This window comes from Myotis myotis, unplaced genomic scaffold, assembly GCF_014108235.1.
Source record: "Myotis myotis isolate mMyoMyo1 unplaced genomic scaffold, mMyoMyo1.p scaffold_m19_p_19, whole genome shotgun sequence".
NCBI classification, from domain to species: Eukaryota; Metazoa; Chordata; class Mammalia; order Chiroptera; family Vespertilionidae; genus Myotis; species Myotis myotis.
The window spans coordinates 37,133,787-37,157,253 of NW_023416323.1; the positions used below are offsets into that span (position 1 = coordinate 37,133,787).

At 61.3% G+C, this 23,467-nt stretch overlaps 1 protein-coding gene across 5 annotated transcripts in view; it reads right to left on the reverse strand.

Moving 5' to 3' along the window:
• The window catches only part of ADGRG1 (adhesion G protein-coupled receptor G1), a 35,750-nt gene extending 15,294 nt beyond the window's left edge, over positions 1–20,456 (reverse strand). For 2 of the 5 annotated variants that reach the window (XM_036345675.1, XM_036345671.1), the window contains exon 1: positions 12,145–12,301. The gene's annotated coding sequence lies outside the window, so the exon portion shown is untranslated. Of the gene's footprint in view, positions 1–10,600; positions 10,623–12,144; positions 12,302–20,394 lie in introns of those variants that run through there. The other 3 variants (XM_036345672.1, XM_036345673.1, XM_036345674.1) reach the window with 3 other exon arrangements.
• Positions 20,457–23,467: the final 3,011 nt, after the last annotated feature.

The window sequence follows — 23,467 nt, forward strand, 5'->3', positions numbered from 1 at the left end:
CCGAGACAGGCGGAGGCCAAAGGCTGGCGCACACATGGCCCAGGGCGAGCCTCGCATGCCTGCAGCCACCTCCTCGCGGCCGCCCGGCCCGGCCAAGTCCAGCGGGCCCCGCCCTGTGGGAGAAGGGGGAGGAGGGGGGCGCCCCTGCCAGTTGGAGACTCAGTTCTCCCAGGAGCCGGTTGCCCCCTGCAGCTGCTCTATCGGAACCGCAGCATTTGCTTAAAACCCCAGAGGGGCCAACATAGTCACCCACCCGGAGAGGAGCTGGGTTTGCGGGTTCCCACCTCTGAGCCTTTGCACGCGCGGGGATACCGGCCTCAAGACACGTCTGTGCAGGTCCCAACGCCCTGAGCCTCCGGCCTCCGCATCCCCATCTTGACAACCTCCGTACTCCAGCCACACGGTCCTGGGCAGGACACCAGGTGGTGCCCTGGCCAGTGCGCTCAGTGGTTAGAGCGCCAGCCCTCTAATCCTGGCCAAGGGCGCGTACGTGGGTGGCGAGTCTGATCGCTGCCCCCAGTCGGGGTGCATGCAGGAGGCAGCCAATCGGTGTGTCTTTCACATCGATGTCTCTCTCTCTCTCTCCCCCCTCCATCCCCCCTCCCTTCTACCCTCTCTAAAACTCAATGGAAAAAATATCCTCACTTCTTGGATGAGGATAAAAAAAAAAACAACAGCAACAGCACTGGGTGGTGATGGGAGTGAATAGGGGTCTCCCTGGCACAGTGACAAGGACCCTGGAGCCCCCGCGAGGGGAGGGGGAGGGCAGCTCCCTCTGGGTCGGTGCTCAAATCGTGCTGGTGCTGGGCAAAGCGTGTCCACAGCTTCTCATTCAACCCTCACCGACGCTGTGCAGCGCATGCTACTCTGCCCCTGCTTCACAGAGAAGGAAACTGAGGTCCAAAGAGGCTGAGCGATGCCCCGGATCTCACAGCCAGTAACGAGCCACCAGGACTCCATCCCACCTTGAAAGCCGCGCTTGCCGCCACGGTGGTCCCCGGAGTCCCTTCCCCCCCTCTGGGACTGTCCCCTGAGTTTACCCTGAGAGCACTTCCTCTGAAGGACTACTTCCCAAGTTAGAGAAGGGATGCAGGCCCTACCTGGTCTTGTCTGTTAGCACACGGAAGGTTCTGGTAAGTCCCGCAGGAAGGAAATCCACAGAGCTTGATGGGCCTTGGTTTCCCAGTTCAATGTTACCATCCTTTTTTTCTTTTTTCCTTTCGCATGGATAACCATTATCCACATGAAAACAGGCTCTCAGAAATCTTGCCACCACACGGATAGGAAGCCTGTACACACACACCACCCGATCCCGGCCTCCAGTGCCCGCTCCCCTCTGAGCGGCCCCCAAGGCCATTAGCCGGCGCAAGATGGGCTGCAGGAGCCCTGTAGGCGGTGATGGTCCCCAGGGCCGCTCATCATTATCCTTGACACTTCCAGGCAAGAGGTCCCCGGAGAGCCTGGGGTACACTCGCCCCATCCCACCTCCCTCCGGCCGGCATCGCCAGCTCCTGGAGAAAGGGCACTGCCAGCCCTGTCCCCGGGTTGGCTCTTCCATTAGAGTCAACCACAGCCAGCTGGGCCCTCGCCTTACCTCAAGCAGCTGAGACACTTAGAATGTGGAATGGACAGGGAGGGAGGGAGGGAGGGAGGGAGGGAGGGAGGGAGGGAGGGGAAGAGAGAGAAAAAGAAAGAGAACATGAGGATGCAAGAACTTTGGGGAGCTGAGAATCAAAGCCTCTGAGAATTTTATGGAGGATTAAGGAGACCTAGATCCTAAGGGAGGAGGAGGAATTAAGAGGGTCCCCGATCCGGCCGAGCCTGGTGTGGGGCTGGGGACCAGATTGCTTCATGAGCAGTGCAGGGTAGCTCCATGCTCTAGGCCAGCCCAGTCCACGGCCAAGTCCCCCCAGCCCTCCCCCCAAGGAGCCGCTGCGGCCGGACTCCGTAAACCCCAGGGCACGCACCGGTCAGCACCTGCCCAGAAACGCCCACTCCCAGGCAGGGTGGCAAGAGCGAGCCGTGCCAGGTCCGGAGCCAGCTCTGCGGCTACCTGTCCCTGGACCTTCGGGGCAGTCAGTCCCTGCCGGGGCCTCCTCTGGCGAGTTAGTAGGTGCGATCCCGGGCCCCCGCCTGCCTTCTCAGCGGCCAGCGCCTCTGGAGCTTACGGAGAAGGAAGGGCTCACCTCCAGCTGGCAGCCAGGGCAACGGTGCTGGGCGGCCGCCTCCTCCCTCCTGGCCAGGCTCCTCTGGGGAACCACAGTCGGACCTCAGCCGTCTGGCTCAGTTCCCCTTCCCCATCTGTGCTCCCACCGCACCCAAGGCCAGTGACGCCCCCCCACCCCACCCCCCTCCTGCTTCCTGGAGGCTGCTGTTCAGTGGCCCTGAGCTCCACAGAGCACCTGTCCTTGAAGCACAGGATCCTGGGTGTTCCCAAGGTCACCACCAGCCCTCCCTTTCTTTTCTCCTCCTCCAGGTCCCTGGCCCCTGGGTCAGGGGCAGACAGGACGCCCAGCCAGGTGTCCTCCCCAACGAGGCCTGGGGGCCTGGGCCAGGCTCGGGCTCAAGTCCCAAGTCCTGGACACGGTGCCCGGAGCCCTCCTCCAGGGAAGCGCAGACCAAGATCCCATCCAGCTCACGGAGCACACAGCACAGCCTCGCCAGGTCCAGATAGTTTGCATACCCCCATGGGCAGGGTGCTCACTACCTCCAGCGACACAGCTAGCATTCCTTCAGCTCTTGGAAAATGCAAGACTCGATTCTAAGCTCTCTACACAGCGAACACATTTAACCCTCCCCGAGCCCTTATGAGACAAGTGCCATTATACCCATTTAATAGATGAGGAAACTGAGGCCCCAGCTGGAGATCACACAGCTAGCAAGAGGCGGAGCTGCGGCTCAACCTTAGGGCCCGCTCCCCACTCAGGACTCATGCCCTTGATTTTGCTGCCCATTTCCCCTGGGTCTTACCTGGCTGTAAAAAGCTTCTCTTTGAAATTCGCAATAAAAGAGGCTGTGAATTTCACAGTAAAAGATGGCAAAAAATGTGTTTCGTTGGGGTTAGTTTAATAGCTCCCAGGGCCCTGGTGCTGGGGCTGTCAGAACCCCCAGGTGACCTGTCCCAGCTCTGCCCCTATGCTCTGCCCTCTGCAGGCCTCGACCCCCTGAGGCTTGGCTTCGACCCTGGGCTGCGACCCAGGGATGGAAAATAATTTCAGCTGGAGTGTGACTGAGGGGAGGGGTGCAGTTGTGAAGATCTCACCCCGAACCACTTCCTCCCTGTTCTGGGGGGTGTTAAATACACCGAGTCCCCTTACAGTAACTTGTATGGTTCCCCACCCCCACCCCCGCCCAGGCCCTTATGCCAGCCCAGCCCCACCCCCACCCCACCCACCAGCTACACTATCAGTGTTGGGGAGAAGAGGGAGGAGGGAAGGGGGGAATGGAGGAAAAAAGAGAAAGAGGGGAAGAGGGGAAGGGAAGGGGGAAGGGAGGGTAATGGAGGGGTGTAAGGAAGAGAAGGGAGAGGAGAAAGATAGAAGGGAGGGGAGGGGTGAAGAAGGGAAAGGAAAGAGGGGGTGGGAAGTGGTTTGGGGAAAGAGAGGGAAGCAGGACCCAGAATGAGAGGGAGGAGGGAGGAGGGGAGAGGGAGGAGGTTGCAGGAAGAATCCTACCTGGACTCCTCCCAGGAATCAAGTGGACTGTAAATACGGAAAGAGCTTGGAGTGAGCCAAGGGCTCACCTCGTTGGCAGGCACAGCCGCTGGGGTGCTGGGTCAGCTTCTCGTCCAAGAGGCCAGAGGAGACCCGCAGCCCCTGCCCCCTCACCCTCATGGAGCTTCAAACAAAGGGGGTAGCATGGGAAGCCAGGCTGCAAGCCGCCAACCCGCCAGCCAGCGCGGGAGAAGGGGCGCAGGTGACAGCAGCCCCTGGCAACCGTTCCCTGGCAACCGTTGGCAGCTTCAGCAACTACGTCACTGCCCGGCTCCGACCCAACATGGCGCAGGCCCCCTAACTTGTCTCTTACCCCAACTCACTCAGATGCTGGCCAGGCCAGGCTGGGAGCTGGCGGGAGGAAGGGCAGGGTTTAAGAAAGCAGGTTATGGAGAACACTTGCCTAAGTTTGTCAACATTCACTTCAAACCCACATCTTTTTAGAGCCCAGTGGGGAGCTAACCCTGTGACCAAGAATGCCTCCTGTCAGCTGCATTTGGCTGTGGAAGCTCCAGTCTGTGGCCTTGACCTCAACCCAGGCTGGACACTTCTCTAAACCTCACCATGGGCTGCCATAGTGTACAATGTGTACCATCCTTTTCCAGAAGCTTCCTACGGAGCCACTTCCTCCAGGAAGCCTTCCCAGATTGCCACAGCCCAGCAGGAACCTTCCTTCTGAGAGAGCTCTGGGGCTAGGGATTCTCCTTGCTTTTCCCCCCCTGAGCTCCCTGGGAGCCAAGAGGGGTTCAGACCCTCCTCTCTGTGTCCCAGAGTAAATACCAGTCCTGGGAGGAAGGAGAACAGAGGCCATGCTTCTGAAACTCCATCTGTGTGGCAGGCACTACACTGAGCATGTTGGAGGTCCATTTCCACCACTCAGCAAGTTAGCCCTGCCGAACCCGTCTTACAGATGGGGAAACAGAGGCTCAGGGAGTGCTCTGGCTCGCTCAAGGCCACCTAGCCAGTAAGAGAGGGGTATGGAATTCAAGCCATGATCTCCCCGGAGACATGAAGACACGAAGACCCAATGTCCATCCGAGGCTTGACTAATCCAGTGACGTGCAAACTTTATTTGATCACCTTTGTGACAGGGAGCTCACTTCCTCCCCAGAGGGCACATCCCTTTGACCTCTAGAAAGTCCCACTGAGTCAAAAGGAAAAGAAAATCAGAACCACGGGGTGGCCCGCTTGTGCCAGACGGGGCACAGAAGAGAACCAGGGCTGTCTCCACCGAGGCCTTGGGCGCCAGACCAACAGCCGGCTCGGGAGACCGGGGGGGGGGGGGGGTGCTCAGGGGGCTAAGGGCCCCGATTTCAGCCAAGCACCTCCGACCACCCTCCCAGCGCCAGCGGGAAAACCCCTTGGCCATTGAGCCCCAAGGAAACAGAGGGGATGCGGGATGATTTCTGGCAGAGGTCATGGGAAAGACAGCAGGGGCTTGGGGCCATGAGGCCGGAGCGGCCACGCACCCCCGTCCCCTGCACCTTGCCCCCCCACCCCCACCCCATGGCCCAGAGCCAGGAGGCCTGCCTGGGTCAGGAGGCAGCTATTGTCTTGCTGCTGGCGCAGAGCTGAGACCCATTCACGCACTATTTTTGGTCCCCGGAGGAAGCGGAAGAGAAAGCAAAGAAAGGGGCTGCTGTTCTCGGTAGAACCTTGTCCTGGAAAAGATTCCAGGGCCTGCTGGGCCGGGAGGCAGTCGCTGTGGGCTCCAGAGCCCCTGTGCTTAAAGGGGCTGGAGGGGCTGCGGCTCAGGGGAGCCAGGGAGGGCACACATGGGCACCCCTGGCCTTTTACACACACTTCTGCTCGTGAACCGCAGCAACACAGAGAAACCGAGGCACAGCATCGAGGTCCCACCCCCAGTCACTAGGCTCTTATAATAACAAAAATACCTACAAGAGCCCGGCCGGCGTGGCTCAGGGGTGGAGCGTCGATCTATGAACCAGGAGCTCACGGTTCAATTCCCTGTCAGGGCACAGGCCCAGGTTGGGGCTCGATCCCCAGTGTGGGGTGTGCAGGAGGCAGCCGGTCCATGATTCTCTCCCATCACTGATGTTTCTATCTCTCTCTGTCTCTCCCTTCCTCTCTCTGAAATCAGTAAAAAAAAAAAAATTTTTAAATAATAAAAAATAAAAGTACTTACAATAGCTCCTAGCTCCTTGCTGCCCAGAGCCAAGTCTCTGCCAAAGAGATGACTGATCCTCGCTTAACAACACAGCACGGCCGACCAGCGCGGAGGCGGGGGCCAAAATAGGAGGCGCTCGTTTCAGAAGTCACAGAACCGGCTCAGGACAGCAACACTGCCAACGTAACAAGCTAGAGACCCACTCTACTCCCTCCTCCACGTGCCACCCACCCTCTGGGCATTCGCCAGCTCCAGCATGCCAGCCTTCCTATCCTTGGGGAGGCGGACACGCAGGACCAAAAGGCCCACGAATAGGGGCCGGTCCCCTCCCCCTATGGTCCCATGTCGCCTGGACAGCAGTGACTGCAGCTGCCCCTCTGGCTCCCCAAACAGGTTGGGGAGCAAAGACGGGGCACCCAGGCATGCTGGCACCTGCAGCAGGGTCTCCGGAGGGAGCAATGCCATCCCCTGCCCCTGGTCCTGGCCATGGGGGCTGCACCTGGGCCCAGCTCCCCCTCGCCAGTCCAGGCACCAGGACCTGGGCGTGCTCGACTCCCAGCCGGAAGCTGGAGAGCAGGCGCTGCCCGTTGGTTTGGGATGTGCTCGCAGGTGGCAGAGCCCTGGCGGGTGCGGCGGGCGCGGTCACGGGGACAAAGGATAAGTTCAGCTTTGAGAAAACAAGAGGATTCCTTCCGGCCCCGCCCACTGCCACCGCTCTCCAAGGCAAGGTCACGTGCAGGTGGGTGGAGGGGGGAGTCCCTCGAGGTTAGGGACGCCCCTGCCCAGGTGCAGGCCCCTTGGATAGGGAGAGCGAAGGGCCGCATCAGCTCCCTGACGGTTTAGGAGGTGGGTGGCCCCCCTTCCCCACGCCTCCCTCACACCCTCCAGCCTCACTGCGGTCCACGCCCCTGAGGCCCTGCCTCCCCCTGGGCTTCCCATCCGGCTCTCTGAGCCATGAGCAGGCTGGTAGGAGCCCCGGGAGATGGCATCAGGGGCACTAATGGGGAAGTCCGGCCCGGTGACAGGCAAGGCCACGGAGGGTTTCGCCACCCGCCCACAAACACTGGCCGATGCAGCGAGAGTGGCCGGGGCACTGCCAGGGACGTAATCCCGGGACGAATGTGGGAGTGGGTGCCTTTCCCTGAGGGCCATGAAGAGTCCCGCATGTGCCCAAGTTCCCTCTACAACTTCCCTGCCACACGTAACACCTGCAGGGATGAGAGAGCATCACGGAACTCACTGCCTCGATGGAGAATTCCACGGGTGGTGTCATGGGGAAAAGGTCCAGGCTGGGGGGCAGGAGACCCGGGTTTAGGCCCCCCGGACCCTCTGACTGGCCCGGGGACCCGGAACCTGCTTCCCCATCTGTGCCATGAGGATAAAAATTTAAATCTCTGAGGCCTAACAGCACCTGGGACTGAATGAGCGTCTTTGTTGGTCATGGAGGCGGATCCCCCAGGCGGAGGGGGCTGGGTCATGAGTTGCCCGAAGGGTCTGACACAGGCCCCGATGGTGACACAGCCAGAGAAGCAGCGGGCAGAGGGCGCGGGGCCAGGCGTGACTCACTGCCCCAGCCGGCCCCTGGGGTTCACCCCGCGCATTTGTCACCCACAAGGCAGGTGGGTCTGGGCAGTTGTCCCCCGACACAGGGTCAGAGACACAAGACGCAGCCACACGCTGAGGGCCAGACTTGGCCAGGGAGCCAGAGGGGTCAGCCACCCAGCGCAGCCCCCGGGGGCCACGAGAACTCAGCCCAGCAGACACAGCCCCAGGAAACCGGCCCCACTTGAACGCACGCCTCCCCTGCAGGCCAGGACAGTGGCCAAGCCGGTCAGGCCTTGGGGCTCAGGCAGCAGGAGAGAGTCCCAGTGCTGGCCAACAGCCTGGAGCCACAGGGCCGATTGAGACCTCACTGGGTGAGAGTGCTCAGGGCCGCGGGTTCCTGGTGCCTTTCCAGTGACGGCATGGAAGGACAGGCCATGGTGCCCCGGTGCGCTCACCGCTGCTCCAGCAGAGGGCTGGGCTGGCCCAGGGGGTGGCAGTGACAGCGTCGCTGTGGTGTGCCAGGCACCGTCCTCAGCACCCAGGACCTAGTGGCTCACGAAAGCCACTGGCATTCCTCACGAAAGCCCCCTCCCCCCCAAGGGGCACAAGAGCCCAGACTCAAGGTGCCCTTACCATCCTCATTCCAAAGAGGAGGAAAACGTGAGGCACAGAGAGGCGAGGACACCTGTCCAAGTTCACACAGCGGATGGAGCTGGGACAGAACCAAGCCGCACCAAGCTCGCCCCGCCTGGTGCAGCCTCTCCCAGGGAACAGCTGAGCTGGGCGAAGGAGGAGCCGAGGTCTGGGACGTGGGGGAAGGCTCTTCTGCCTGGAGTCCCTACAGCATGTGGCTGTCACAGTTAATCCTAGTTGAGTTCAGGTCCCTCCATCCCCATTGCACAGCCTGAGGGATTTTAAGGCACTTGCTCAAGGTCACTTTTCATATACACACACACACACACACACACACACATACACACACACACATACACATATATACACATATACATATGTATGTATTATTGATTTCAGAGAGGAAGGGAGAGGCGAGAGAGAGAAACCTCAATGATGAGAGAGAATCATTGATCAGCGGCCTCCTGCACGCCCCACACTGGGATCAAGCTCGCAACCCGGGCATGTGCCCTGACCGGGAATCGAACCGTGACCTCCTGGTTCATAGGTCAACACTCAACCACTGAGCCAGGCCAGCCAGGCTCAAGGTCACTTTTCAAGGATTTGCACTTAGTTCTAACTCAACCACCCCCAGCTTCAAAGACAAAGCCTTCAGCTGAGTAAGTCCTCTCTGTGCTGTGATTTATGGCCCAAATTCCAGCAACAACCCTGCCCGGGGCGGCACTGGCGTCCCTGTGTGCAGGTAAGGACAGGGAGGCCCAGGAGGCTGGGAGGGTGGGCAGCAGTCCGCCAGCCCCGCTTACCCCCGGGGGCCGAGAGCGGTAAGGCCAGCGCTTCCCGGGGAGGCCAGGAGGGGAGGGACCGAGAGAAGGCCGAGGCGGCTGGCCTCCCACTGCTGCTCGCTCCGGAGGTCGGCGAAGCGGCCCTGAGCCTGGGGAGCCGCGTGGAGCCATTAGCTGCAGAACTGCAGCCTTTCAGGGGCTGGAGCTGGGCTGGCTTCCGGGCAGTGAGGCCCCCACCCCAAGGCCGGCTCTTCCGGGGCTCGGCTTTGATCTCTGCCGGGAGCTGCCAAGCTCACCACAAACCATCTGAGCCTATCAGCCCAGGAACGTGTGCCCACCCACAGGCCTCCCCACCAAAGCTCAAGTCAGGCTCGGGGGCCGAGGGGGGCTTCCCGAAGCCCAGGTGGCCCCAGCTCTCCTAGGTGGGAGGCCAGGGAAAGTCCCTGAGCTATTATAAGATTCCCTGGCCTCCGTGCGCCCACCTGCCCATGGGGAGACCGTGGTAAGGCCAGCATCTATGCGGGCCACAGCAAGCCCATCGTCCTCACAACAGCTCCCAGGCAGATACTTTCCAGGTGAGGAACCGGAGGCAGGCGCCCAAGTGCACACACCCGGAGAGGAACACAGCCAGGCTCTCCCCAACAAGCGGCCTCGCTCTCCCTGTGGGTCCTGGAGGATGTGGGCAGCAGCAGGGATGGGGTTCGAGACAAGGGCACCCAGCACAGACCTGGCCGGGCCCAGGAGCCCCCTCCCCCCCGAGGGGCCAGGAGAGCTCAGTGGACAAGAGCCCAGACTCTAGAGCCACCAACACGAGGGGTCACCCACAGGTGAGCCTCCTGCGCCTGTGTCCTCGTCTCTAGGTGGCTCCGCATCAATACCTGCTGCGTAGGAAGGAAGGTGCGTGCGGAGCACTGAGCCCCGGCGACCAGGCTCTGAGGGCCGGAGGATGCCAGGGCAGGCTGGGACCGAGCAGGGGTCAGAAACTACGTGCCACGCTCCTCCCCAACCCGGGGTCCCTCTGCCCAGCTGCCCAGGCCTGACCCCAGAATCCAAAGGGCTCCCCAGAACTTCAGGAGCTCCCGATGGGGCATGAGACAGATGGGGGAGGGCAGCACTGCAGAGCCAGAGCCAGCCAGAACCCGCCCCACCCACCCCACCCACCCTGTGTGAGAGGCCCCTTTGTGCCAACCCTGCTCCCCTCCCCTCCGCCCCTGCCATCTGCCTGTCCCCAGGGGTCCCAGCCCCCCAGCTGCCAGGTTTGCTCACGTGATTCCCCCATCTGCTGTGAGTCAGAAGGAGGGGTCCGCAGAGCCCCTCGTTGGCGCTGGGGGTGCAGAGCCTGCTAAGCTCTGGGGGGGGGGAGGATTGGATTTGGGGCTCTATTGTCACCTTCCCCTCACGCCCCCACCCGCTCTGCCCCTGACTCTTCGCCCGTGCCATGTGGGAGCCCACCCACACCCCTGAAATGGGCACAGCTCCCACCACCCACACACTGTCCCCCAAGCACGCACCGTGAGCCCCACACCACACACCCTGCCCTCCCCATTCTGCTGGGCTGCAGCTGGCCCTGTGTGCAGAGCTGCGCAAGTCCCCCCACCATCCCCTCCCCCGCAGGGCAGAGCAGAGCTGCCCACCTGGCGCCCAGCCACCAGGACATGCCCCGTGCCAGGTCTCCAGTGCCACCGCCTGCCCCATTCCCCCAGGCCCTCACTATTTCCACACCTTTCCCCATGCAGTTTCCTCTACCAGGAATCCATCCCCCCCTCACACGTGCACTTAAACCCTCTCTCCCTCCTTACCAGTCCCCAAGCCCAGCCCAGCGTCCTCCGTCGTCCTCCGCTGAGCCCCAGGCTCCCAGGCAGCAGCTCCCTCCGCCCCCTCCAGCTTATCTCACTCCTCAGCCTCAGAGCCCAACTGTCCTGTTCGTTTGTGTCCCTGACAAGATGTGGGTGTCCCAGCCAAGTGACTGGCCCCTGCCCCGTGGCCCAGGGCAGCGACAGTGCAGGCTGCCTGGCTGGGCCTCTCCCCCACAGACCCTGCCTGGGGTGGTGTCCCTCATGACCTGACACCTCGGAGCCACGGGTGCAGGGCAGCTATTGTCACCTCATACGCCCATTTAGCAGCTGCAGGAACTGAGCCCCAGAGAGAGATCTCAGAGTCCCTGCAGCTAACGAGGTCAGATCTGGCCCCAGGGGCCAGTCCCACCTCTGCCGGCCTCAGTTCTGCGACCCAGCTCAGCAGCCAGCAGCGGCTCTCACAGACGGACGATGACACTTCTCACTCAGGCTCCACCTCAAGGAACCACCCTCTGCTCTCAGGGTCCACACAGGCCCCTGGGGCTGGCCCATGACTGTAAGACACCCATTCATCCCGTTCACTGCCATGTCCCCCACCCCTAGCAGAGTGCCCGGCACACAGTAGGTGCTCAACAAATGTTTGTATGTGTAACTCCCTTGGCCCTCGGGAGCACAGAGACTATTGCTCCCTACCCGGCCTCCCCAGGCCAGAGCTGCTGCAGGCAGGGAGGGGAAGTGGGAGCAGGGGTCGGGGCGGGGGGGTGGCAAGAGGGGCCCTGCCTGGGGTCATGGCCCCCCCACGCCCCCTCCTGTGGGGCCCTGGGAGACCCCAGCTCAGCACCACAGGAAGGAGGCTGGTGGGGAGGCGGGAGGACAGGAACCAGCGGCTTCCCCAGATGGAACAGGGTCGCCCCGGTGGGTGGGAGGGTGGGTGGGAAGGCCCTATCTGTGCCCCGCAGGCGGGAGCCAGGGGTCTGGTGGTTTAACTGGCAGTGCGCTTCCCAGCCCTCAGCCTCTGCTTCCTCATCTATCTGCCCGGTTCCCACGCCAAGACCCCCTCCTCCCAAGGACGCCCCTGAGGACGAGCTCACTTGGGGGCCGGACCCAGCCCAGGCAGCCGCAGGTGACACTGCCCTGAGTGAGGGCCGGGTGCCCAGCCCCCCGCAGCCTCTCCCCGAGCCTGGACCCTGGCTCGCTCTCCTTAGGGAACCGCCAATAAGCCACCTGCCCGCTCAGAGCCCGGCTCCCCCTCTGTGCCACCGGGGCAGGAGTAACTCAACTCACCGCCCAGGGAGCGGACCCAGCCTCCCGTGCCCAGTGAATATGCCACTCTGAGCCTCAGTTTCCCCAGCTAACACAGGACTGACTAGTGGTTCTGAGAGGTTTCATCCCCTCAGGCCCCGTCCCCTTCCCAGGCGTCTCCCTGTCCATCTACCCCCAACTCTAGAGACCCCCCTACAGCAATGCTCCTCTGGGCTCCCACCCAGATACCAAGGCCTCCCAAGTCCCCATTCTACCCCACCCCTCCTCCCTCCTTGATCTGGTACCTGGTGCCAGGCGGGGGTCCGGGTAGGGTCAGGCGGCTGATGGGCCTTTCAAGATTCACCTCCGAGGCTTAACCTGCCCGTCCTGCTGCGGAGGGAGCTGCAGCCTGTGTGTGGCGGCTCCCAGCCCCTCCTCGCAGGGCCTGCGGGCAGGCTGCCAGTGTGGAGGAGGAGGAGCCTGGGAAGTGCTGGGTGTTTGGTGGGGGGATGCCCCCTCCAGATGACTCCTCCCTCCTCCCTCCTCCCTCCTCCCTAGCTGGGCTAGGGATGACGGACCATTAGTGAGTCATGGATTTCTCAGAGGGAGGCTGAGAAGGGGGCAGGGCTGGGAGCTGAGGCAGGGACCCTGGGGGATGCCTGTGACTCAGCACTGGGCAAGGGGGCACCGCAGCCTCACCCCTCGTTCGGGCAGATAGGTGCCCGGTTTCAGGGACAGACACCATCCAGGGAGAGCGCTGCCTCCTCACCCTCCATCCGCTGCTTCCCAGGGCTGTTCTCCCCAAAGTGCCCAGAGGCCAGGGTTGCTAGGGCAACGGGCACTTTGATGCTGCCCGCCCCCCCCCCCCCCACTGCCAGGCCCAGGCGACAACTGCCCCTTCCTGAAGGAGTGTCCAGCCTCCTTGGCAGCCGACAGGAGCCGGCAATGACCAATGACCGGCAGAGCGGAAGGCACGGGGTTGGGGGGGATCAAGCGCCTGGCATGCAGCCAGCCAGTCCATGCACGACTGGCCACCTGACCTTGAGTCTCCCTGAGCCTCAGTCCTCCCAGCACAGGGACCCAGCGCAGTGCTCGCCAGGCACGCACAGTGTCAACATCCCAGACGCAGGTTCTGGGCTCTGAGACGCCGGGGGCTTCTGGAGATGGCACCCCTTAGTCCATCTGCGAGGCCAGAGAGGACACCGAGGCTGAGTAGAACACCGGTCCTGGTGGCTCCAAACTCAGTGAGGGATCTGGGGATGGGCCGGTGCCCCGCCCCCTTGCTGATCACTGCTGGCAGCTCGCTGGCTGCTGAGGTCCTGGGAGGCCTCAGACGGCGGTGGCCACCCCAAGGGGCGGGGCTCCCTGCATTCCCTCATCCCACCGCGTGGGTCAGTGATTGCCAAGTCACAGGTGCCGTGAGGACTTCGCATTATGGGGGTATGTAGCCACAACAGTGACACTAATGATGATTACACTTACTGACCGTTTACTACCTTCCAGACTTTTCCCTCCCGCGCTGCCATCGCGAGCACAGCGGTGAGGGGCGAGTGTCGCTCAGACCAGTGCCTGGTACCCGACAACCCCCAAGGCATAGCTGCTGTGAATGTGGTGATGAGGCAGGGAGAGCGCAGGACCAGAAATGGAGCTCAGAGAAGGGAATGAAGTTGCCTAAGCCACGCTGCTGGAAGTGCTGAAGGTAGGACGCCGCCCAGCAGTCTGGCTCCTGCTCACTCACAAGTGCAGCCTCCCCAGATCTGGGCACATGGGGTGCTCAGGCCGCCTGCTGCAGTGTGAATGGGACTTTCTGGGGGGGGGGGGATTGCTGCCAGGAGGAAGCACGGCCATCAAGCTGCCCGGTCGGGGGTACAGCGAGGCCCCACCCAGAGCTTCCAGGAGGCAGCGCTGTGCTCTCCTGGGCGGGTGTCAGCCCTGCTGTCCAGACTGTGGCTGATGCCCTGGCGGCAGGCGCAGGCGCGGTGGGCACTCGGCCTGTCCTCCCTCCCAGGGCTGCAGTGGGCACTCCCTCATTATCAGGGCCAGAGCCCCCAGTGTGGGCCGGGAACAGAGAGCAAAAGCAAGCTATCCAGGAAGAGATGGGGAGTCCCTTACATGCCGTGTCCCAAGCAAGTCACCCCCTCTAAGCCTCTGCTTCCCCCAGGTCTGTCCTTCAGGGCTGAGCCATAGGCTAGGTGGGGCACCATCAGCTGTTCCCTGCAATCCAGCCAGCAGGGCAGCAATGACCCAACCACACCCCCAGAGGGTGCTGGCCAGCTGGGCACAGGTGGAGAGCTGGAGGTGCCGCTCTCTGGGTGCCCAAGCCAGGGCCACAGAGACCTGGAGCCAGCTGCCACCTAGGAAAGACCTGCGAGGCAGCCTGGCCAGGGCAGGAGTTGGTTTGCCAAGCTCTGGCCGCCCTTTCACCATCGGGCTTCTCAGAGACCTACTATGTGCAGGGCGAAGGTGGGGAGCAGGCCCCAGCTCCAAGGATGACTCACATTGGGATGACACCAGTCAGTTATGGGCACCATGGAACTCCCAGAAGGCTCTGGGAGTCAAAGGACAGAATCTACATAAATGATCATTAATCACAACACTGCCCATCACTAGTCCTACTAAGCGGTTCACGTAGTAGGGTGCTGTATAGGGTTCACTGTGTAAGGCACTGCTTGACCTGGGCCATCCTAATTTCACCCTCCCAGCTCCGTGGCCGGGGTCCCACTGGTGCGTTAGAAACCAGGTGACGCAGCCCAGACCGCACAGCTGGCGTGTGGCTGGGAGCACCCACTAGGTGCCAGGTCCTTCTAGGTTCTTCATATGTATCACAACAGTCACTGTCCCCACTTCACAGAAGCGGGACAGGCACAGAGAGGGTGTAGCCTTTCAGGGATGGAGCCAGGGTTTGAACCAAGCCAGTTGGCCCCAGAGCCCCGGCTGGGTCTTGAAGGAGGGGTTTTGATAAACAGAGACCAGCTGGAAGGGCATTCCAGGTGGAGGGAACAGCATTGGCAGAGGTGGAGAGGGGACTGGGACACGGGAGCCCGTCTTGGAAGGAGGTGGGATCTGGTTAGGGGAGTAGGGGCAGATTCTGGGAGATGTTGGAAGCGTGGAGTTTGCTTTGAATGGGGTTTCATCCAAGGCACTGGGAAACCAGGGAAGGTCTTTGGTCGGGAGGGGCGTGATCAGCACGCAAACATGGCCCGCAGGCCCTCAGCGCGGCCCGAGAACGTATTGGAAACCCCGGCTCCCGGTGGGCCCCAGGCCTGCTGAGTGAGAGTGTGTATTTGAACCAGGTGCGCAGGGGACCCGGCATGGGATAGAGCAGGAGGTGCCCTGGTCTGGACACCAGCAACGGTGGGCTGGGACGGTGGAGGGTCCAGCCGGCCGCTGGAGAATATGGAAGCAGAGGGAGGCGCTGGGGTCCAGAAAACCAGAGCAGGGCGAGGACCCCACCTCCCACACGCAGGTGAGAGGAAAAGATGCCAGAAACCACCCTGAATAATGGGGGGCTCAAGATGGGGCGCAGAGAAGAGGCTGCCCTTGGGCTCAGTGGAATGGGGGTGTGCCTGTGACATGTAGGGGAGCCTCTCAACAGGCAGCTGGATACACATTGCTGGGGCTCAGGGTGAAGGGCTGGGGTCCCCAGGACCAGAAAAGGTCATGAGCATTACTGGAGGAGGGGACAGTGGCCAGAGACAGGGTGGGGAGTGCAGAAAGGCCTTCATTTGATTTTATTGAGCATCTACTATGTGCCGGGCGTGGCGCTCAATGGTTTACAAGGCCACTCTGCTCACAAGATATATATATATAATATATTTCAGAGAGAAATGGAGAGGGAGAGAGAGATAGAAATACAATGATGAGAGAGAATCATGGATCGGCTGCCTCCTGTACACCCCACACTGGGGATCGAGCCTGCAACCCGGGCATACGGCCTGACCGAGACTCAAACCGCCACCTCCTGGTTCTTAGGTCAACACCCAAACACTGAGCCACGCCAGCCGGGCAGAAAGGCCTTCGTTTTAAAGGACGGAGGAGAGGGGGCCGCGCTGCCGCTGAGAGGTTAGAAGCCCAAACTCTGGACTCAGGCCAAGTGGCTTCCACTCCCAGCTCTGCCAGCTGGTGACTCAACTGCAGACCATAGCAGCGCCACCAGGAATAGTAAACAAGGCCACGTCCGTAAATCTGATAAATCTCGCGGCCCAGGCACGAGTGAGCACCTGATGTGTCTCTGAGGGTTTCACGGTTCAGAGCATGTGTGGGCCCCAGGCCAGGGTGAGAAAACAGATCCACGGTGCCCGCTGTGCCCGAGGCCCGCTGTTCCCATAGTCCTCCCCTCCTCTGTCTCTGAGCCTCCGCTCAGGGTGGTGTGAGCCAGCCTGGCAGACAGTGCGGAGCTGTGCCCCCTGTGGGAGGGTCACAGCCAACCACTGCCTGCTGGGAGGTGAGTTTTTATTGGACAAGAGCAGCTCAAGTCCACGTTCTCTCCTTGCGAGCAGAGTGGCCTTGTAAACCATTGAGTGCCACGCCCGGCACATAGTAGATGCTCAACAAATACTGAGCCAATGGCAAGATGATTATCATAATGTCAACGCAAAGCCCCCAAGCCCAGCACTCCAAGCTTACAAGCCCTTTCACGTCAGGATCTCTTCTACAAAACAGTCACCATCGGTCCCATTTCACAGAGATGGAAACTGAGGCCCAGAGAGAGAACCTTCCCAAGGCTTCACAGCACGTCATCAGCAGAGTCAGCATTTGAACCCAGACCACTGGCTTTTCAACCAGTGCTCCCAGCCACCTTCCCGTTCGTTCATTCCCGTGGGAAAGATTCCCGGCCACAGGCGTGGGGGCAGCCCCAGCCCCACAATAACGCCATCTCCCATCACACCCGCCCCAGGGCCCAGGGGGATGGCATTGCCCATGTGACTCAGCCACAGTCACAAAGGGAGCTGTGTGCCCTGTGCCCGAGGCCTGCCTCCCCCACCCTCCGCTCATCCCCCAACTGGAGAAGAAGCAGGGAGCCTGACGAATCCAAGACGTGGGGGGAGCGGGGGGAAGCGTTGGCCATTAAAATGGGGCAAGTCTAACAGAGAGTCAAGCCCAGGCTTGGGGTGCAAGAAGTTCGTGCAGCTCCGATGATGGAACGCAAGGCCCAGGTCCAAGCCTGTTTTCTGATTCCTTATTTGGAGCTCCGAGGGCAGGCGCACCCTCATTGGCTCCCGCTGGGGTGGGGCCCAGACAGGGACCCCGCCCATATTACCTGGATCAGATTTCAAAAGCACTGGGGCTTGGGAGAGCAAGTCACTCCCGGCCGCTGGACTCCTCTGTCCACACCTGTCTCCAGCTCTGACCTCTCTCCCCCGCTCCCCGCAGGTTCAGACCCAGTGCCCTTGTGTCCCTGTTGAGCACTGACTGTGCAGAAGGCGCATGGCTTGGTATTTCCTTCCGATACCTTGTCAAGGAAGCCTCGCTCCACCTGCTGAGGCTCAGAGAGGGACGGGGGCCAGTCCCAGGTCACACAGGATTTGAGCCAGGATCTGACTTTAAGTCAGTTTCCTCTCCCTTCCTGGTTCCAGTGGCATCTTTTTAAATTTTCTTCCTAAATATGTTTTTTATCGATTTCAGAGAGAGGAAGGGTGAGGGAGAGAGGGAGAGAAACATCAATGATGAGAGAGCATCACAGATCGGCTGCCTCCTGCACGCCCCCCACTGGGGATCCAGCCTGTAACCCGGGCATGTGCCCTGACCAGGAATCGAACTGTGAGCTGCTGGTTCATAGGTCAACGCTCAACCACTGAGCCACAGTGATCCCCTGTAGCTGGGCTCCAGTGGCATCTTGACCACTTGCCAACAAGAAGTGACCTTGGGCCCAGCCCAGACAGCCCGGCACACAGACATCTCGCCCGCCACAGTCACCCAGTTCCTGTCCAGCTGGAGAAGGCACCACAGAACACAGGTGCTTAGAGAGAGTTCAGGCTGGCTGGGCCTCCCAGCACCACCCCTGCTGACCTTCCCAGGAGGCGGGCACGCCTGGGTGCCCGGCTGCCTGAGATAGAAGGTAGACAGGGCGGCCGCCCCCTCTTCCTAGGCATGACGGAATGTCTGACCTCAGCCCAGCTCCCACATGCACTTGGCAGGAGGGTTGGATCCAGCCAGAACAGGCCTGAAGGTCACTGTGGCCACACTCCTGCCTCCCAGCCTTCCGGATCCCTGAGACCAGGGCCAGGATGGACCCGCCAAAGATGGGGCCACAAGCCCTCTCCCCATTCCCGTGCCCGTCAGCCTGGGCCACTCCTGCCGTGGGAACTGGTGCAGGGTCGCGCATCCAGAGGCCTGGGTCCCTCAGGTGAGCCCTGGCCACCTGTAATGTCAGGAGATCGGAGCTGAGTGGGGCAGGGCTGGTCTTCCCAAGGGGCCCAAGGCACCCTGCTCAGGCCTGAGGGAGACCGGTGACTGGGGGGCTCCAAACTGCCCCTCTCCACACCTAGACTCCTCCTGGCATTTCCCCAAAGCCCTTAAAATGGGGCAGCCTGCAAACAGGCATCAAACTGTCCAGATCTGAACTGTCTGCCTCAGTCCCCGCAGGTGTAAGTGGAGGCTCAGGCACTGCCACTATCCTGGGATTTCTTTTATTTTTTATATATATATTTTTATTGATTTCAGAGATGAAGGGAGAGGGAGAGGGAGAGGGAGATAGAAACATCGATGATGAGAGAGAATCATGGATTGGCTGCCTCCTGCACGCCCCTCACTGGGGATGGAGCCCGCAAACCCGGCATGTGCCTGACTGGGAATCGAACCGTGACCTCCTGGTTCATAAGTCAATGTTCAACCACTGAGCCGCACCGGCCGGGCCTGGGGTTTCTTTAAAATGCACACCCCCCAGCGCAAGAAGCGGAAGAGGCTTCTAACTCCTCCAGAGGAGCCTCCCTCCCTGCCAGGAGGTCCCAGACCGGCCATGCCAGCTGCTGCCGGTGCCACCACGCTTGTGCCCTGTCGGCAGCTTCCTGGCCCTGGCCTGTGAGGTTTGGGGGGGCGGCTGCTCAGATGCCCGAGCCTTGGTCCAGGTGTCTTTGGTAGGGAGTGGGGCATTGTCACTCCCACACTGAGGCGGCAAGTGAGGCCCAGGAGGGTTTATCCACTGCCCTCTGCGTGCAGAGATGGCAGCCTTTGCATCATCTTGAGGTGACAATGTGCCATCTCACTTGACTGCCATGGGGTGGCAGGGCCCAGGATCTTGACTTTGACCTCCCCCATGCCCCACCCCTCCTGCCACACACACACACACACCCAGAGTGGTGCCCAGCAAAGCTCTGTGCTAAGGTGTGGGCTGCAGGGGATCATGTGGGGGATCATAAAGAGGCTGCCTCAGTTTCCTCCCATGAAAACCAGGGCTGCCACCACTCCTTTGTTGGTGAATGAGAGTTGGAGTTGGGTGGACTTGGGGGAAACCCCCAGAGCTCCGAGCCTCGCCCTGAGAGACAGCCCCCGCCCATGCCACCGGGAGCACCTCCTTCTGCGTGTGCCTCTGCATGGGCAGCCAGGGAGCCCCGGGGGTTCCCCGCTGAGTGCCGGGGCGCAGCTGGCTCCGGAGGCATAATGGAGGAAGGCTGACAGCAGGGTGGCCTCATTAACAGCAGAAACGTGGGGGACCATATTGCTGCCCATACACCCCAGGGAGCCACACTGCGGGGGCAGAGCGGGTTGGGCGCCAGGCCGCTGGCTCCAGCACCGCCCTCTGTCTGGCTGCAGTGGGCCAGGAGGCGGGGTAGCCGGGGGGGGGGGGGGGGGGGGGATCTGGGACACTGCTCCATCTCTGTGTTCAGACACTGCCCCTGCCCACCTCTCTCCTGGTAGATGAGGAAGCCGCCCAGAAAGGCAAGGCCTGGCCCAGGGTCCCGCAGCCGCACGGGCCTTCGCCTCCAGGGGGGCTCCCCGTCCTGGTGCGTCCTCGGGAGTCTCATTGCAGGGGCCCGGCCAGTCGGAAAGCAATTTGCCTTCCCCCTCCGGCCTCTCGCAGACAAGGCGGGAAGGGCTGTGCTAAGGGGGACGGGGCTGTGGAGAGGCCGGAGGACCCCGGGCTGGCCAGACAGGCAGGCACCACCCAGGCCTGGCCCCTGCCCCTTCCACCCAGTTCACCAGCAGAGGCCGCCTTCCTCCTCTTGGTCACAAGTTAAACAACCCCGGCCAACCTGCTCCCAAACCGGTTCCCCCTGGGTCCCAGCAGGAGGCAGGCTCTGGGCAAAGGGGCGAGAGCAGGCACAGGCTCTGCCTCCGCATGCATGTCAGGGTGCACAACTCGCCCTGGCCCTCAACCGCCTACAGCCTCCCCACCCTCCACCCCGGTCTGGGCACTGGCAGCGCACCCCCCACCCTGCCAGCTTCCCTGGGCCAGAATGACACCAGGTGAGCACACCCAGCTCCCACTCAGGGGATAGGAGAGCCAGGGCCCCCAGATCAGCCCAGAACCCTGAGCAGGTTCAGGGCCAGGTCTCAGACGCACCTTCAGGTCATGGAACTGAAGGTCAGGGTCAAAAGGGCCAGCAGCTTCTTACCTTTGTGTCTAAGCAGAAGCCGCTCCTCCCCTCCCAGCTCCTCCCAGGTTCACTGTTCCCGTGTGAGCTTGTCCGGGCAGGTGGCTACCGGGAGGCCCCGCCTGTCCATCTTGCACCATTTCCGGCCGCCCCGCTGCCAGGGCTGCCGCCTCCCGGGCTCGCTCCTGGGTTTCCAGGCAGGACTCACCTGGCCCCTTGGGTGCGGTGCACCCCACCATCCCCTCAGCCCTCCATGGGCTGTTCTTTTTTAATCTACATTTATTGGTTTCAGGAAGGAAGGGAGAGGGAGAGAGAGAGAGAGAAACATCAATGATGAGAGAGAATCATGATCAGCTGCCTCCTGCACGCCCCACACTGGGGATCGAGCCCGAAACCTGGGCATGTGCCCTGACCAGGAATAAAACCGGGACCTCCTGGTTCAGAGGTCGATGCTCAACCACTGAGCCACGCCGGCTGGACCCTCCATGGGCTTTTGGCGTTGGCACCTCTACTCATGGACACATGGGCTGTGGGCCTATCAACGGCCCCAGGATGAGTGGCAGGTCGGGAGGTGTCATTGAATGTTTCTGAGCCTCAGAAGCACCCCCAGGGCAGTTGGGGGGTGCCGCTCCCCATATGTAAATACCAGCTCTGCAAGTTCCTTCCTGCCTGAGCTCTGGCCCCACCTGGAGTCTGGGCCCAGACTCACCTGCCTGCAATAAAAACAAGGCCACAGCCCACAGAGCGCTGCAGGCAGGAGGCACAGGGTTCAGAGGAGAGGGGCGCGGGGGTGGGACACAGCGTCTGTTCTCAGAACATCCAGGTCCCGCAGGGCACACAGCAGGCACAGGCACAGGGTGGGGGCAGGGACAGGGACAGGGCAGCTGCTCCAGGTCCCCAGAGGGTCCCGAGGGGAGTGGTCCAGGCAGGGCCTGCCCTCCACCCCCCAGAGATGCCCACGGAGATGCTTGCCAGCCTCTGCCTGGACCACTGGCCCCAGCCTTGCCTGGCCAGCCCCGGCACCTCCGTTCACATCCCCCCCCCCCTCTTCCTCCTGGCAAACTTCCAGCTGCTGATGCTACTTCTGCATCAGCAAGAGGCTGCGTCCCCCACCCCCACAGGCTGGCACGGGTGAGGGGGCACCAGGACAGACAGTGTCTGAGAGCAAAAGGGACCGACAGGAAGGCCGCCTGCCTCCTGATGCCCCGGAGTTTCCCCCGGGCTCCCGAGATGCACCCACCCTGATAAGGACACCAGGGGAGTCCCAGTGCCCCAGTGACCCCACTTCTGACACCCACACTCCACCCCCCGCCCACTCCATCTGCCCTCAGCCCCTGGCATGTGATGCAATCACCAGGCCCTGCCACGTGAGCAGCGGGGGCTGTGGCTGGAGCCCTGGGCTCAGGCCCTCACTTGCTGGGCGCACTTGGGAAGGTTGCTTAACCTCTCTGTGCCGCAGGACATCTGTTAAATTAAGAAATACATTGCCCTGGCCGGTTTGGCTCAGTGGATAGAGCGTGGGCCGCGGACTTAAGGGTCCCAGGTTTGATTCCAGTCAAGGGCATGTACTTCGGTTGTAGGCTTGATCCCTGGCCCTGGTCCCAGCGCATGCGGGAGGTAGCTGATCTATGTAGCTCTCTTATGTCGATGTTTCTCTCTGTCTCTCCCCCTCCCTTCCACTCTCTCTGCAAATCAATGGGAAAATATCCTTGGTGAAGAAAAAGGAAGGAGGGAAGGAAGGAAGGAAGGAAGGAAGGAAGGAAGGAAGGAAGGAAGGAAGGAAGGAAGGGAGGAAAGAAGGGAGGGAGGGAGGGAAGGTGGGAGGGAGGAAATAGAGAGAAAGACAGAAATACACGCTTTGCCCTGCTTGCCTTCCAGAGGCCCAGGGAGGCATGGGGCTGGGGCCAGGAGGTGCCCTGCCAGAGCAGGAATCTGCGGAGCACCTGGGGGGCTGGGAGCTTGGCCTCTAGGTTCCCTCCTCCAGGACCTTGATCCTCATTACAGCCCGTGAGGCAGGAGCCACTCTTTAATGCAGCTTTTACTGATAAAAGTGGGGGAATGTGCCCTAGCCAGTTTTGCTCAGTGGTTAGAGCATTGGCCCACAGACTGAAGGGTCCCGGTTCGATTCTAGTCAAGGGCACGTGCCTCGGTTGCATGCTCGCTCCCCAGCCCCAGTCGGGGCGCAAAGGGGAGGCTGCCAATCCGTGTGTCTCTCTCACATCGATGTTTCTCTCTTTGTCTCTTTCTTTCCACTCTCTCTAAATATCAGTGGGAAAATATCATCAGGTGAGGATTAACAACAAGAACGAAAAAGTGGGGGAATGTTAGGTAACACATCTGAGGTCATACCCAGGCAGTCTGATCCAGGCCTCCCTTTGCTCACCGCTCCCCCTCAGTGCAGACCCCTTCCTCCTCGGGGCATGAGAAAAGTCGGGGGGGGCACAAAGGGCCCCCATCTCTGACATCGCATCCTCCAGGAGGACCTCAGGCTCAGTCTCCAAGCTCCCTGTGAGAGCCAGTGCTGCTCACGACTTCAGGGAGTGAGCTCCCTGTTTCTAGGAGAAAGCAAGGAAGTGCTCAGGCAGAGTGTGGCAGGGAAGCCACCTGCCACGTTCATGGGGAGGACTAAATGGGCTCTACAGTTATTTTCCGTTCATATGGGCCAGTTTGTACTAACTCATGTGTCGGTTCCCAGAACCAACTGCTGGCTGCCAGGACCTTGTGTTTGAAAACACAAACTGCCCACAGGGCAGGCAGCAGAGCTGTGGCTGGGCGTGGGGATCCCAGCTCCACGGGCCAGGCAGTGACCTCGCTTTGCCTGGGCTTGCTTATCTGCATGTGGGGGTGATAGCGTATCGCTCCCTGACGCAGTGAGGTTCTGGGAGGAAATGCTGGCGGGCTCCCAGTGGTGGCCGCGCACGGCAAGGACTCAGGAAGTGTTTGCCGCGTCCAAATGCAGAGGGCATTCCGATCACTGAGCTTTGGTGTGTTTTTGTTGTTGTTGTTAATCCTCACCCCACGATATTTTTTCCATTGATTTTCAGAGAGAGTGGAAGGGAGAGGGAGAGACAGAGAGAGAGAAACATTGATGTGA